General features: G+C 38.0%; 1 protein-coding gene across 4 annotated transcripts in view; it reads right to left on the reverse strand.

Annotated features, from left to right (window-relative positions):
• The window catches only part of RALY (RALY heterogeneous nuclear ribonucleoprotein), a 2,391,440-nt gene extending 2,375,811 nt beyond the window's left edge, over nucleotides 1-15,629 (reverse strand). For 3 of the 4 annotated variants that reach the window (XM_044090253.1, XM_044090255.1, XM_044090252.1), the window contains exon 1: nucleotides 15,451-15,628. The gene's annotated coding sequence lies outside the window, so the exon portion shown is untranslated. Of the gene's footprint in view, nucleotides 1-15,450 lie in introns of all 4 variants that reach the window. The other variant, XM_044090254.1, reaches the window with a different exon arrangement.
• Nucleotides 15,630-18,013: the final 2,384 nt, after the last annotated feature.

The following is an 18,013-nucleotide window of genomic DNA, read 5'->3' on the forward strand; positions in this document are numbered from 1 at the left end:
CTTGAACAATTAACAAATTGCAGGATTTAGAGACTAAGATAGTAACAGGTGTCTACTGGACATACAGAAATTGGATTTGGTTTAGCATAGTTAGACATCTCAAAATCTGCTGCATACAAACACAGACATTATATACAAAAAGAAATCATGCCAGTATCAAATAGATGGTTAGAAAGATGCAATACCTCTTTCTGATTTCATTGTTTTTTAACAGAATATGAAAATCTAAAATGCACTTTTGGTGTATAAGCTAATTAAAGGTTTATGATAATGCCTACACTTTCATTACAAACCATTTCAGTTTATTAATTATTCAGGACGTCAACGTGCTGGTATCTTTTCCTTAGAATACTTATGCACTGCTCGGCTGTTACCACGGTGCTATCACACTGACACCTTGCTGTTCTCAGTCTCATGATTTTCCCCTCTTGGGACAACTAGTTATCCATTTGGCAGAATGGTGTGAGTCTAAAAGCACATACTCAGCAAAACGGTTTGCAGTAGGAAACTTGCAGCTACTGCTTTAATAAGCATTCACAACATCTGAAGTTTTACCACTGCTTGTTATATTGGGCTGATGGAAGCCATAGTGAATCGTGCAACTTATTTCTTTGCATCTGTTTAGTTTCAAATCTGTTTAGCATTATGATAATACTATTGCAGTTGAGAGAATTGCTTCTGCTATACATCTGGAGCATCCAAAGAATACACATTGATGTTTATATGTTTTAAAAAAACACCCTAAGGTTGTAGTTTTAACACAAAATAACACGAGGGGAACTGCATAAATGGATCTGTACACAGTTAAAGTGATTACAAATCTTTAAATCATGTTTTAGAACATGTTATGATTGAAAATCCCAATGGAAGTTGTCTTTGGGAACTAAGATGCAACTGCTAAAACTAAAAGAATAACACTATTCAACTTGTCTTGTAATTGGCTTGCAACCTATCAAAAAAGTCTCTGGGGAAAACTGAGTGACAAGATTTTCTGAAACATTTGCATTTTTTATTTTCTTGGCTTCACATCTATTTTTAGTAATTCAAAAAATGTATATATACCATGATATCTCAGAGGCATGTTTATCTGCCTAAGTCTGACAGCTTAATTTGTGCAATACCATAGCAACTCGTTATGGAAAATGCCCTGACATTATTAACAGGCACTTGCAATACAAGTACATTGAAAGAGCAAGGTCTATTTACCAGTAGCAGAAATTGTAGCTTGCATGTTGTTAAATGTAATTCATGGTTTACTTTTTAATTATGAGATGTTTTGATTTCCCCAAGGTCCATTATACTGTCCTCAGTTTCATAACAAAGAACTGAAGACTTGTGTTTGATTGTCATCGCATCCTATTTTACATAGCATGTGACTCACTTAAAAAAATGCTTGAGGTCTCAGGTCATTCAGGAAAATGGATCTCTGGTCCCTATCACCATGAACAATAAATACAAATGCAAAATAAAAGCACTGAATGTAATTTAAGAAATATACTTTCTGTGGCAACAGACGGATAAATATGTGTGGCTCTTGGAACAAAGATGAAACAACAGCATGCAATTTCATTCATTTGTACTCAAACCTACTAATGTCCGATTAGCAACATACATTGCAAATAAATGGAATCAGCTACAGATCAGTTACAGGAGACCTGTAATTTTGGAGCCCAAATGATGCTCTGTTCAATAATAACAAAAGAAAACAGATGGCATTTATGGTAGAACAGAGCACAAGGTATGTCTACATGCAGTTAAAGAATACATTCTACAGAACTCTGTACTGAAAAGCATGCTCCGATCTGTATAGTCATGTACTCACATGCTTGAATGGATTAACAGCTACAGTGTTAGCTGACCCAGATGACCTGTGCTCAACTAACGATACTGGGGTTGAAGTAACTCGGTAGGAAAAAAATTAACTGAGCAGCTGACATCTGCTTACCAATCCAGGGGAAGCAACGAGGTTTTGGCTTACTACATGAGTGACACCTGAATGCATGCAGGTGAAAGTTCTGTAGCCCAGGTTTAGCAGGCGCACTCTGTACAGCAGTGCTGCTAAATCCAAAGTTCAAATGTGACTTCATTGGTAGGGCTCATGGAAAGCTGGTGATAGGAGTGGTCAGTAACAACCATTGTTCTTCAACATTGACGATGGCACCACTCCTAGTATGCTGACCCTTGTCCCCAGTGAATGAATGAGCCATAGTCCTCTCACCCAGGGACAATGAATTGGCCAACTGATTGGTAGGATGGATGAATAGATGGCCAAAAGAGGAAGCAGATCATAAATAAAAAAAAAAAAAAGAGAGCAAACAAAGAGAGTTAATAGATAGATTAGACAGCAGCTAAATATTTTCCAGTGGAAAACACTTTCCTACTACTGAGTGAGTTGTGTTAACTGGCATCATCTGAATATGAATTGCTGTCAAAGAAATGAATACTAGATGTCTACAGATGTAGAACTGTGACACATGGGTAACAGGATGCTGTGGGCCAAAACTAGTTCATATCTGAAAATGGATCAAAGGTATATGAAGGACACTACAGATCACCTGCACGCTGTTGCATATTACAGAATCTATCCAAGGTATATGAAGGACACTACAGATCACCTGCACGCTGTTGCATATTACAGAATCTATCCAAGGTATATGAAGGACACTACAGATCACCTGCACGCTGTTGCATATTACAGAATCTATCCAAGGTATATGAAGGACACTACAGATCACCTGCACGCTGTTGCATATTACAGAATCTATCCAAGGTATATGAAGGACACTACAGATCACCTGCACGCTGTTGCATATTACAGAATCTATCCAAGGTATATGAAGGACACTACAGATCACCTGCACGCTGTTGCATATTACAGAATCTATCCAAGGTATATGAAGGACACTACAGATCACCTGCACGCTGTTGCATATTACAGAATCTATCCAAGGTATATGAAGGACACTACAGATCACCTGCACGCTGTTGCATATTACAGAATCTATCCAAGGTATATGAAGGACACTACAGATCACCTGCACGCTGTTGCATATTACAGAATCTATCCAAGGTATATGAAGGACACTACAGATCACCTGCACGCTGTTGCATATTACAGAATCTATCCAAGGTATATGAAGGACACTACAGATCACCTGCACGCTGTTGCATATTACAGAATCTATCCAAGGTATATGAAGGACACTACAGATCACCTGCACGCTGTTGCATATTACAGAATCTATCCAAGGTATATGAAGGACACTACAGATCACCTGCACGCTGTTGCATATTACAGAATCTATCCAAGGTATATGAAGGACACTACAGATCACCTGCACGCTGTTGCATATTACAGAATCTATCCAAGGTATATGAAGGACACTACAGATCACCTGCACGCTGTTGCATATTACAGAATCTATCCAAGGTATATGAAGGACACTACAGATCACCTGCACGCTGTTGCATATTACAGAATCTATCCAAGGTATATGAAGGACACTACAGATCACCTGCACGCTGCTGCATATTACAGAATCTATCCAAGGTATATGAAGGACACTACAGATCACCTGCATGCTGTTGCATATTACAGAATCTATCCAAGGTATATGAAGGACACTACAGATCACCTGCACGCTGTTGCATATTACAGAATCTATCCAAGGTATATGAAGGACACTACAGATCACCTGCACGCTGTTGCATATTACAGAATCTATCCAAGGTATATGAAGGACACTACAGATCACCTGCACGCTGTTGCATATTACAGAATCTATCCAAGGTATATGAAGGACACTACAGATCACCTGCACGCTGTTGCATATTACAGAATCTATCCAAGGTATATGAAGGACACTACAGATCACCTGCACGCTGTTGCATATTACAGAATCTATCCAAGGTATATGAAGGACACTACAGATCACCTGCACGCTGTTGCATATTACAGAATCTATCCAAGGTATATGAAGGACACTACAGATCACCTGCACGCTGTTGCATATTACAGAATCTATCCAAGGTATATGAAGGACACTACAGATCACCTGCACGCTGTTGCATATTACAGAATCTATCCAAGGTATATGACGGACACTACAGATCACCTGCACGCTGTTGCATATTACAGAATCTATCCAAGGTATATGACAGACACTACAGATCACCTGCACGCTGTTGCATATTACAGAATCTATCCAAGGTATATGAAGGACACTACAGATCACCTGCACGCTGTTGCATATTACAGAATCTATCCAAGGTATATGAAGGACACTACAGATCACCTGCACGCTGTTGCATATTACAGAATCTATCCAAGGTATATGAAGGACACTACAGATCACCTGCACGCTGTTGCATATTACAGAATCTATCCAAGGTATATGAAGGACACTACAGATCACCTGCACGCTGTTGCATATTACAGAATCTATCCAAGGTATATGAAGGACACTACAGATCACCTGCACGCTGTTGCATATTACAGAATCTATCCAAGGTATATGAAGGACACTACAGATCACCTGCACGCTGTTGCATATTACAGAATCTATCCAAGGTATATGACAGACACTACAGATCACCTGCACGCTGTTGCATATTACAGAATCTATCCAAGGTATATGAAGGACACTACAGATCACCTGCACGCTGTTGCATATTACAGAATCTATCCAAGGTATATGAAGGACACTACAGATCACCTGCACGCTGTTGCATATTACAGAATCTATCCAAGGTATATGAAGGACACTACAGATCACCTGCACGCTGTTGCATATTACAGAATCTATCCAAGGTATATGAAGGACACTACAGATCACCTGCACGCTGTTGCATATTACAGAATCTATCCAAGGTATATGAAGGACACTACAGATCACCTGCACGCTGTTGCATATTACAGAATCTATCCAAGGTATATGAAGGACACTACAGATCACCTGCACGCTGTTGCATATTACAGAATCTATCCAAGGTATATGACAGACACTACAGATCACCTGCACGCTGTTGCATATTACAGAATCTATCCAAGGTATATGAAGGACACTACAGATCACCTGCACGCTGTTGCATATTACAGAATCTATCCAAGTTATATGAAGGACACTACAGATCACCTGCACGCTGTTGCATATTACAGAATCTATCCAAGGTATATGACGGACACTACAGATCACCTGCACGCTGTTGCATTTTACAGAATCTATCCAAGGTATATGACAGACACTACAGATCACCTGCACTCTGTTGCATATTACAGAATCTATCCAAGGTATATGAAGGACACTACAGATCACCTGCACGCTGTTGCATATTACAGAATCTATCCAAGGTATATGAAGGACACTACAGATCACCTGCACGCTGTTGCATATTACAGAATCTATCCAAGGTATATGAAGGACACTACAGATCACCTGCACGCTGTTGCATATTACAGAATCTATCCAAGGTATATGAAGGACACTACAGATCACCTGCACGCTGTTGCATATTACAGAATCTATCCAAGGTATATGAAGGACACTACAGATCACCTGCACGCTGTTGCATATTACAGAATCTATCCAAGGTATATGAAGGACACTACAGATCACCTGCACGCTGTTGCATATTACAGAATCTATCCAAGGTATATGAAGGACACTACAGATCACCTGCACGCTGTTGCATATTACAGAATCTATCCAAGGTATATGAAGGACACTACAGATCACCTGCACTCTGTTGCATATTACAGAATCTATCCAAGGTATATGAAGGACACTACAGATCACCTGCATGCTGTTGCATATTACAGAATCTATCCAACCATTTTAATGTCATGAATGGGAAAATGAAGCATGGTCAGCCCTTTCTTACACCATCATCATTTACTTTTCACATAAAAGAGTACTGTCACTATTGAGATGTATTTGCACATCTGCTGTTCATACTTCCAGCAATAATAATAATAACCCTATAATTACCCTGACAGCTAGTTAGACCTTCTTCCTTCTGTCACCAGTCTTGTTTGAGTAACTTATTTTGTGACATATTTCTCTCTCTCTCTCTCTCTCTACCTGACAGAGACTGTAGCTGTAATTGTACAACAATGGCGCTCTTCAACACAATGGTTACCATACCGAATTAGACTGCATTGGAAGATCTACGAGTACACTGAAGTAGATTACAGCAGGAGATCTACGAGTACACTGAAGTAGATTACAGCAGGAGATCTATGAGTACACTGAAGTAGATTGCAGCAGGAGATCTACGAGTACACTGAAGTAGATTACAGCAGGAGATCTACGAGTACACTGAAGTAGATTACAGCAGGAGATCTACGAGTACACTGAAGTAGATTACAGCAGGAGATCTACGAGTACACTGAAGTAGATTACAGCAGGAGATCCAAGAGTACACTGAAGTAGATTACAGCAGGAGATCCAAGAGTACACTGAAGTAGATTACAGCAGGAGATCTACGAGTACACTGAAGTAGATTACAGCAGGAGATCTACGAGTACACTGAAGTAGATTACAGCAGGAGATCTATGAGTACACTGAAGTAGATTACAGCAGGAGATCTATGAGTACACTGAAGTAGATTACAGCAGGAGATCTACGAGTACACTGAAGTAGATTACAGCAGGAGAGCTATGAGTACACTGTGGGTATCTGTGGAAGTTTTAAGGAATTGTTAAAATGAAAGCGCTAATATCTTATTAAAAGTACTTTTTTAAAGCGTTTTGTCTTTAAAGCTCTGTCCTCTACCTGGGTTTGTCGATTTTGGTGTTTGTACTTGTTGGTAAAGCATTTTTTAGAGATGTGAGAATGCTGAAGTAGATTACAGCAGGATAGATATGACTAAATGAATGTAGACTACTTATAGAGACACTGGGTGAGTCAAGCTCCATGAATCCTCAGCTGTCAGAATATTTTTAAAACATAGTAGTTATATTGTGAGATCACAGTTGTGCAAGCTATTCACTCACAGTTTCAGTAGATATATTTCTCCTTAAGTATGTTTGTGGGCAATTTTTGTGTTGATGTTTCATAGTGGATCTGATTACAGCATCCTATCCAATCTAGCAATTCTCATTACTGATTGTACACCAGTTAAATGTTAGGAAGCAGTCCCGCATTGCATGTTCCTTACTCCAAATACTACTATATAGTAGTGGCAGCTGCAACAGCTGACACTGCTGAAATATGATCATGCATTAACAGTGCGACACAAGAAAAACCAGGCTGACTGCTCCTGGTCGTGCATTTTCAGGATATTGACACTGAATGAAGACGCTATTGATCTGTGCAGCCACTGATATGGCCTGAGATGAGGGAGCCATATTAAAAAAAAATAAAATCACATCACATATAAGAGCAATAAAGTAACAGGCTAACATTACCCAGCGACTTAGGTATCCGGTGTCAAAAGTCTTATTTCCTGGAAGTGAAAGATGTAGGTGTAATAGTTAAAAACAGATTTGTTTTTTAATGGGATGCCTTATTTATCACAGCCAAAGCTAGGAAATTGGTAGAGCTGTTCTTTTGGACAGTTAGGTTGAAAATCACACTGAATAAAGGGCTTTAAAATATGAATATTCAGAACTATACTCTTAGAAACACTAAAACTCTGAGATACTACAATATAAGATTCAGGATGACATTAATCATCACAAGAAAAGGGACAGACATATTACTCTACACTGTGGAATAAACTGCTACTTGAAAAAAGGGCACCTCTGTACATAAAGAATTTTAAGTCTAAGGCAGATAACAGAATAGGAAATAAGAAATTTAAGTACATTGTGGGGATTGTATTGGTTGAAAATTTGAGACTATGAAGACAGGTTCACTTGAACTTATGATGCACAAGGGGTAATACTTAGAAGTAACCCTAGTCGGTGAGAGTGAGACAGAGAGAGAGAACTGGATCAGAAAATACAAGCCTCTTACTGAATCAATCTATATTAAAAATGTTTCAAGATGGGTTGCGTAGGAGGATACAATCATGTGGCTTGAATGACCCAAGTTCAAACAGCATCTCAAGTGTAGGAAGAATCAAACAGGGGAGGATGGAAGTGAGTAGAAGTTGGCTCCCCCATTCTGGTGGCAAAGAGGCAGCATGAAAGCAGACCCTTAGGGGGCACTGTAATATCAGCACCAGGGTAATGGCCTTGGTATTATCAAGCTGTTGTCAGTGGAAGCGCACAAGGAGGAAATATCATGCCAGTCAAAGAGACAGGGTTGCAGCAGCATCATAAATGCCTTCACTGCAGGATGCTGGCAAGGACACAAGTAACCTTCATGGTTGTCTGTATGATAGCCCTGACAATCAGCCACCCCCTGCCATGCTGAGGATACAAATTACAGTGTCATTTAATGGGGTCAAGACCAATGAAGAGTGACATAGTGGTTACCAAATACAGAAAAAAAAAACATTTAGAAAAATATATGATGCACTTAGGAAGAATTTTAAACAAGACATACACTACGATAATTGGGCCAGATCTTTTTTGCAACTTGGAACAGTAGTATAAACTCATAATACAGTGATACTGCTCAAAGCTGTGTCTTAGCTCCGGAACACATAATGTACTTCAGAACATTTTTGGGGGTGGGGGCAGGCACTACACTTCTGGCTTTCACAGCAGTGCCCTCACACATTTCCATGGCACCTCTTTCTTCCCACCATTTTATGTAACATCCACCTTTGAACCCCCCCTCCAGATGGGGTCAGCAACTCCCTGCCCTGTTTAGGCTAATGAAGCAATTCTGGTGTAAGGAGGTTGCAGGATCCAAGAAGTTACCACAGCCTCAAGACACCGACGGAGGTTTGTAGCATAGAGGTTTATTATCTTATCCCTTGTACACATTGGCATCACACATGTAAGTCTGTCAGACATTTATTTTATTTTAGTTTTATATTTATTAACTGGGTACATGCACTTGTCAGGCATAGGCCAGGCCTAGTAGGTAATCATGACAAAATGACTTGAGTTGTGAACATACCTAGTTAACTATACAGAATTGCACAACTTTCCAGAATAATGAGATGACTGACACTATCTAGATGCTCCAACCTATGTATAGTCAGGTCAGTATATAACCAACCCTCCTACTTTGGAGGGGCAAGCTGGCAGAGCCATGTGAGTCCTCTCTCCCCCTCCCACCAGCTACATCACCTCTGCTGCTAACTGAACTTGGGACACTTAGGTTGTAGTTCAACAGTATCCCTCTATGCCATGGAGCTGGCTGTCCTTTACAAAAAATAAACATATTTATATATAGATATATATAGATATATATATATATATATATATATATATATATATATATATATCATAGCAAAAGCTGGGGGGTTAAACTATTTAGATACAGTTTATATATTTATAACGATGTACATTTTATATATATATATATATATATATATATATATATACATATATATATCATAGCAAAAGCTGGGGGGTTAAACTATTTAGATACAGTTTAGATATTTATAACAATGTACATTTTGACTCTGTAGAATGTATCACCCGCAATTTGCTGCAACTAAAAAGGTGATTTAAAAAATGTTAACATTTGAATATAACTTCATTAGAAAGTAGATGTTGTAATGACCTGAAATGCAAACTAAAATACTTAAAAAATACAGTTGTTTTCAATATGTCTGTATATGTTAAAGTATTTTTTCTTCTGTTTAGAAGGAATATGACTTCACATCCCTAAAATGAGTTTTCTGAGAATCTGGGATAAAAAATGTTGCTAAATCCTGCAGCTATAACCTGTATGTCATACTTATATACTTTGAGCACAAGAACTGCAAGACACAAATGACTTTTTCAGGCACAAGCTCGGGGTGCTGCCTGCTTATAGCTTTCTTAGAGTCACACAGCGTACAATGAAAAATAAGGGAATCAAACCCCAAAATATAAGCTTGGTAGAAGCCCATGTTCACAGAAATTTGGCAGATATTTCTTTATAATACTATTTTCAAACATGCTGGTAATACATTTTTAGCATGTCAGATATGGGACCCCACCTTATGAACTTTTGAGATCATGTTACTATTCCATCACAAAAGATAATATCACACATTGACAGCAAAGTTTTCACAAATCAAATGCAAATTCCCTTTTTTTTCTGATGGAGTGGTGCCATGCAGGCATCACAGTTTATCACGCAGTACCATAAATTTAGTATCTTGACCATTTGTTTGAACATTTACATATTCCATTTTTTTTAACAGTTTCAGGTATTTTTATGTAAAGTCTTCAGTATAATAATTAACTATCTTGAATCGAGTAGCAGTCATATTTAAAACTATAACTATGCCAAAGGCATATGAAGTCTTTGGTGGTGGATGAAAGGAGTGGCAGATTTAAAAAATTCCTTGCAGACTACTCTAGCAGAAATTCAGAAATTATTATTATTATTTCGACCTATGATACAGGATCTGAATTCCCTAGACATAGTATAGCCTTGCTGAGTTTAATGCTGGTGGCTGCCAAAAAAAACAAGTACTAGAAAATGACAGTCCGAGTCTAAACCAACCTTATTAGGAGTGGTGAGTATAGTAACGGAGATAAAAGAGCTGGAAGTGGGATCTTTAGAAAAGGATAAGAGCAAATTACATAGAAAAATGGGAATTGTGGGAACAATACATGTGGAATACTGTTTTGGAGGAGGAGGAATGATATTTAAGGGAAGGTAGGAATTGAATGAGCTAAGTAATGTTGAATTAATGACTGCATAGAAGATTATATGCAATGTATAATGTTTGCAACTGACAGTATGTCAATATGGATTGTTTTCATTTAAGTACATGTGGTTGCCTGTGTCATAAGTGATAATTCGATAAAGATGTTTTTGTTTGAAAATATATCAAATAATTAAATATTTTAACTAAATAAGTTACCCTTTAGTGTATATAAAAATATAGATGGCCATTTTATAACTGAATCAAGTCACTGAGGAGTGTGCATTGTCAGACATTACCCAGATTTTCATACCTCCAAGCAACTATTTGCAAGGCTGAGATAAAGTCTGTCTGCACAATGCATACCCTCAAATGCCTTTATGTTTGCATATTAAACTTAGCAACAGTTGTCAAAATAATAAATGCACTTCTGTTTAGCAGTGGATCCTCTTTAAATCATTGTAATACACAAAGAGAGTTATTTGATAGCAAGTGGGTAATATAATACTGGAAACTATACCGAGAAGTAGTAGCTTCAAGTCTGTAAGGCTTTGCAAAACTTGTATTTCTAGCATTAGTAGTCAAATGACCATATAACTATGTTTGCAACAATTTTGTGCATCAAAAGTAAGCTGTCTGGTTGTTTTGAAAAAAAAACAGTGGCATATTCTGCTTCCTTTGTAACAAATATTTCACTGTTTATGGAGCAACCAGCACAACTGAGCACGCCTTTCAACTATCCAGATTTTTGTCTCATATTTTGGTCTGTTCTTCATATAATTTGTAGTTTTCTGGCAAAACAACAAGGATTGAATTTACTAAATAATGACATACATTTGAGTTTCTGTCTTAATATCATTCAGAAATGCAAGTTAACACAAACCCTGTTATACTAGCAACTTTGTAAGTTTATAAGAGTAATATTCAAAGCCTCTCCCTACTTTTGGCCTTTTTTATAACTGTCCTCCATTATTTTAGGCTTTGTCCAGATTTCTTGTGCTAAGAGGTTGAGAGGTATGCAGCTAATCATAAATTTAATTACATTTTCGGCACATTTTTATTATACACCCCCGTCCCAACCAATCAGGGACAAATTTCAACAGAATCAGGGACAAATTCAAAGAAAATCAGGGACAATCAGGGACACTTTTAAAATATTAATACTATTTGAGATAAAGGCCATGGTGGTGCAGCGGTTAGCATTGTCACCTCACAGCAACAGGTTCTCCCGTTCGATTCTTGGCTGGAGCGCCTTCTGTGTGGAGTCTGCATGTCCTCCCCGCAATCAAGTGACATTTAAAAACATGCAGGTAGGTGTGTGCATGAATGGGTGTGCCTCTGAAGGTTGGGCATTGGGCTGGCAAATCAGCACCGTAAAAATCCACCGCCGATCATTAGCGGACCAGAGTTCCACTGTTGCGACCCCTGACCGGGAAAAGCCGAAAGACTTTAAAGTACTATTAACTTGAGACATTGACAGAATAAGAGTAGGTGAATTAATTTACACCTCTCCCTACTTTTGGTCTTTGTCATAACTACCCTCCATTATTTTAGGCTTTATCCAGATTTCTTGTTCTAAGAGGCTGAGAGGTATGCAGCTAATCATAAACTTAATTACATTTTTGGCACATTTTTATTATACACCCCTGTCCCAACCAATCAGGGACAAATTTCAACAGAATCAGCGACAAATTCAAAGAAAATTAGGGACAATCAGGGACACTTAAAATATTAGTACTATTAACTTGAGACACTGACAGAATAAGAGAATGTGAATTAATTTGCATCTTTTGAAGTTAAAGAAGTCTGCAACTCTTAATTATTGTTACTATTTGTTAAGTGTAATTCACCACCTTCCCTCCAAATGTCATCAGTTTTAGGAGGGATTAAGAGGGACACAGCAAAAAAATTGAGTCAAAATCAGGGACGTCCCTGAAAATCAGGGACAGCTGAGAGGTACACAGACACATACAACTTTTTTGCTGAAAATTCCGTTTTGCATAAAATTGCCCTGCATAACTCTTAGAACACGGGAAACACACAATTCACTAAGCAAGGTATGAGATTAAAAGGGTTAGGTAGAGTAAAACATTTGATCTCTGAAGTTTTCTTTTTTTTCTCAATGGTACATGTACCTGTGACGTGGGGGCTCTAACTCCACATCCCTGGATTATAATATATCTTGAGAATGCACAAACTCAGAGGAGATATAGGGCATATTGACAGAAATTCCATAAATTGTCCTACGCAAGGTAAGAGGGGGCGGGTAGTAGATATAGTAAAACATCTTCCATTTTCTGTACTATTTACAAACGAAGCAGCATTTATTCTGTTGTTATTAAAAGCACTTAGACTTCAGTCTGAAAAGTTTCTGAATGATATGTTATTGCTTCCGAAATGCAGATGATGCCATTAGCTTATGCCTAATCTATTTAGCATTTTTACAAAGCAGATACACGCTTTTTACTTGCATTTCACCATAAACTTTGATGCTAGGACACGACACCACAAGCAACAGTGCTTTCTATTCGCTTGAGGGTGAGAGCAACAGAGTTGAAACAGTGGATATTGCAGTTCAAACTCTGTAGAACATTTACGGACTGCAACACATGCTTTAAGATAATCATACTGGTTTATATAAAAAAAAAATTATCACAGTTTTGTCCCAAATCAATCCATTTAAAATAAGGGCATTAATTTATTTGTTGTAATTGTTACCAATGATGGAGTGGATTATGCAGCTACAATGTAACAGATAGTGTGTGTGTATGTGTGTGTGTGTGTGTGTGTCTGTGTGTGCATTATCATACCTCTCAAGTATCCAGCTTTTCGCAGTGTCCAAACTGTTGCCTAATAATTTTGGTTCGTTTATCATAACATATGGATTTTTTTACAAATTATTGAGGATGGCACCGGATAATGATAGACTATTGACTTTCAGACTTTATATCATTCAGAAAATGCATATTAATACAATACCTGTTATTCTATCAACTTTGTAAGTTTTTAAGAGAAAGTATAAAAAAAACTGTCCCTGATTCAGGACCTCTGCACCCCCCCACCACATTCTTTCTGGCTTTGTCCAGATTTGTTGCGCTGTGGGGTGGGGATATGTATACTTTTTTATGACTGTGTGCTGGATGGCAGATATTAATGCCTTATCTCAGAATACTAGGGTACTTCGGAAGTAAGTAACTTGTAATACCTGAACATGTGATGTCAAGTTGTGCTCTATTTAGCTGTTACACCTATTTTGGAGAAGGTGCTCCCCTCATAAATTATACAAACGTTATTTGTATCTCAACAAAAATAAAGTGCAGTGAAATCCTGAAGCCATCGCGGATGTTGTTAAGTGTGTGTCTTTGGAGGCATACCCCTCAATCTCTAAGTGTAAGAAATCTGGACAAAGCCAAAAATAATGGTGGGTGAGGGGGCAAAGGCCCCACAATGGGGACATATCTAAAAGTATTGTTTTTATAAACCTAGAAAGTTGCTAAAATAAGAGGTTTTGGGTTAGCATGCATTTTCTGGAAAATATGAAGTCTGAAACTCAAATGTATGTGTTTGTTTACTAACTTCACTCTTCAATGATTTGACAGAAAAGCACGAATTTTACAAGAGACCAAAAATGTGAGGCAAAAATCTGGAGCTTCTGCGAAAATCTGGACAGTTGAGAGGTACTGGAGGAGGGGGTCTGTGTGAGAGTGTGAGCAGGTGTGCAGGACGTGTATTAGTGTGGTCCCCAGTACCCCTCACCATACATGGGGGAAAACGTGTTTACAGATTAATAACTAAAAAAATAAAAATAGCAACAAGGGAAAGCATGTGTTTACAGATTAATAACTAAAAACAATTAAAAAATTACGTATTCCAACATAAATCCACAAAACAGTTCATCATGATCTGCACCACTACAATTCACAGCAGCCCACACTTTTTCCATTAGCCCTACTGTATACATCTCTTGGTTCATCTGCTCACCGGAATTAAATATTTATTTATTTCCACAAAACGCAAGGTTTCAATTAAATTATTACAAGATCACACAGGTGCAGTAGCATTAAAGGATTGTCATGCGCGTGCATGGAGAGACAGAGAGAAGAGAGCACTGCGTACGTATGCTGTGTGTGTGTGTGTGTGTGTGTGTGTGTGTGTGTGAGTGAGAGAAAGAGAAAGCAAGCGGGAGTGAAACTGCATCTTTATCGGAGTCCTGTGCCTTCTCTTGTTCATTCTTCAGACATCTGACTTGCAGAAAAATATTCAGACATCCACACTGTTCTTTTTTTTCTCTTTCCTTTCATACTATACCAACAAGACCTCAAATGGTGAAAGAACAGCATCAGTACGTTTATCCCAAAGGAAAATCAGACTACAAGAAAGAGCCCGTAAAGGATTGTTTCTGTCTGAGCATCCAGTAACTTTTTTGTCAAAAAATTATTTAAAAAAAGTAAAGAAAAGAAAAAAAAAAGAAAGATGCATATCTTTTAGATCATTTAGCAAACAGAAAAAATGTGAGTTCAGACATCCTTGCATGACTTTTCGTTCAATGATTAAAAGAAAAAAAAAACGTATCCAGCAATGCTCGCACTTTGCCTTCTCAGAAACCCAACAGCAATGGTCTGAAATTACAGGAAGAAGTGCATTACACAGCAAGTGGTATACATAAATTTCCAGAGGAAAAAGAATAAAAGCATAGATCGCCCAGACTATAAAAATAGTTGACAGAAGAAAAAAAGCATTACTCACCAAGCAAGAAATGATCGGAAGCATAAAAAATGCCACATGCACAAAAAGATAGAAAACAGGCTCAGGTTGTATGAAGAACAGCGAGAAAGAGAGGGAGACCTAGAAGCAAGCGTAAAATAACAGCCTGTCTGCTGCGCCCGCTACTAAGGAACTGACCCGCGAGCTGTCTCCGCGATGAATACAGGGCACGCTGTGGGAGGAACCATTATACACACATTCATGAGGGGGGGCCACGGAGGGAGGAAGCGCTGTGTTGTCATCTCTGCACGTTATTTCCATCCTGACCAGTAGCAGCAGTAAACAGAGGCAGAGTAGCAGTACTTCAACAGGGGTTGTGCATTCTCGACATCGTGTTACTACCGTTGTTAAAGTTTAAAATTTGTAATGTATGTTTTGTTAAAATGCGGAAACAGCCTTTTGGCAGGATCAATGGTAGTGGCCGCTGATGCTTATGAAATACCATCTTCCGCGAAAAGCTAGAAGAGATTAGGCTACAATCTCCGGGTGATTTTGTTGCAGATATGATCTTTTAAATAAGCAGTGTAATGTAATCACAGTTTAACTCCCTCATATATTGAGGTCATTTGTTTGTGAAAGCTTATTATTTTTTGTAATACTCTACCCAGCTTAAAAACAGTTATGTTTTCAATGCGTCCATTGTGAAAAGCTCATGTGCAATGAAATTAATATTCGTAAACAGACCGCACTAAAATGAATTATTTGCTTTAAAAATCTGATTCACTGAATGATGTTTGTGAGAGCTAGGAGGTGGGACGTAGTCGCTAACTGTATACCATTACATAAATGAGTTGTGGCATTTTATAACCAGACTTGTACCATTATAGCATCAATAAGCTAACGTAAACAAACTGAAAGAAAATATTTGAAGATTGAGATGAGAAAAATAATGGTGGACTAGTTAGGATATTGCTGTTGGAAAGTAGAACGAAAATCAAGATCATTAAGTGCGGATTTGGAGTTCACAGGACTGTCACGCTGTTTTATACGCTATTTAATGTTTACAAGTAGGAAGAGGATAACCGTTTTGTGAACACGTTTCATTTTCTTGCGCCATTTTAATGAATATAATTCAACTGCTTACTTAAAAGATAGTTGATAACCATTATTTTTGTATTAAAATTACTTAGATTTACTTTAAGTGTAAAACAGGAAATTCAGCTAAACTTCTCCATATTCTCTAAGAACAGACGCTCACAAAACAACATTTATGATTATGTTATTATTTCTTAGTGTAAACAGCATGGATTACTACATTTCCTTGCTTAAGTCTACTAAACGCCACTTTTTAAAATCTGAATTATACATTTTCAAATTAATAACTTAAAATACAATTCCAGCTGTGCAATCGTACAAATTAAAATTGATGATGTTATGATGAATGTGCTTCCCTAAGCCATAGCTCTCAACCTTCCATCTCCAAAATGAGGAACACTAGAGGTCCTCATAATGTGGAACAAGTGGGCAAAATGTGGAACATATACTAATGGCTTACTAACAACTACAACTAGGAAGGCTATAGGATGGTTAAAATACACTGGTTTTACTTATAAAGAAGATCTTTTAATGAATTAATATGATTCATTTCTATTTACCATGGATTTCACTAAAAAACATTCCTAACACTGAATATGTGACAGAGTCTTTCAATGTAGGGTTGCCACCTTTTCAAATGCCTAAAGTGGGACATTTTTGCTACATCAGATTTGGCAGACTGAAACATACCCACGGCCAGTACAAAGGACAGAACTTCACCTTTTGCCTAAATAAAAGCTTATTCTTGTAGCATTTTAGTTGCTTATTCTGTTTCTTATAACATTTAGGTGTTTCAGATACAGAATAACTGTTTTAATCAACTATTACATAAAATATAGGAAATAATTGTGTCCTAAAATTTCAGGACATTTGCCATTTTTACAATTTTTTTTGCAGGACACAACTGCTCAAAGAGGGACTGTCCCTCACAAAGTGGGACAGGTGGTAACTCTTATTTCAATGTGGAACATTGAGGAACTATGAGGAACATGACCTTTTTAAGACCGCAAATGAGGTACGTTCCTCGTAATGAGGTACACTTGAGAGGTATGCGGCTTTTCAGTCTTTTCAGATTCCTGGATCTTTGTACCAGCGTTTCGTTTCGACGCTCAAAATTCACCCCTGTGCGTATATGCGCGCGCGCATAAAAAATCATTCCCAAACCACTACACACCTTGATGTGTGCGCGCGCGCGCGTTATGTAATGTGTGTACATGTGCACTGTGTGTGTGTGTGTGTGTGTGTGTGTGTGTGTGTGTGTGTGTGTGTGTGTGTGTGGTGTATGCGCGGCGAGCGTGCGTGTGGCACAGTTACAAATACAATTATCAACGCACCCAGTACCCAGGTCCAGTAACTGTGCCTAAACCCAGTAATTGTTAAATCATACATTCAATCCATCCAGTAAGCCGTGTACTAATAAATAAATACACTTTCTAGATCTTTTTGTTAAGCAGAATAGTTTATTGTGAGTTTAATTGCTATGTATTTTCTGTTTTATGATACCTGGGCT

The sequence above is a fragment of the Protopterus annectens genome, chromosome 12.part0 (genome assembly GCF_019279795.1).
Source record: "Protopterus annectens isolate FY-2018-M chromosome 12.part0, PAN1.0, whole genome shotgun sequence".
Classification (NCBI taxonomy): Eukaryota; Metazoa; Chordata; order Ceratodontiformes; family Protopteridae; genus Protopterus; species Protopterus annectens.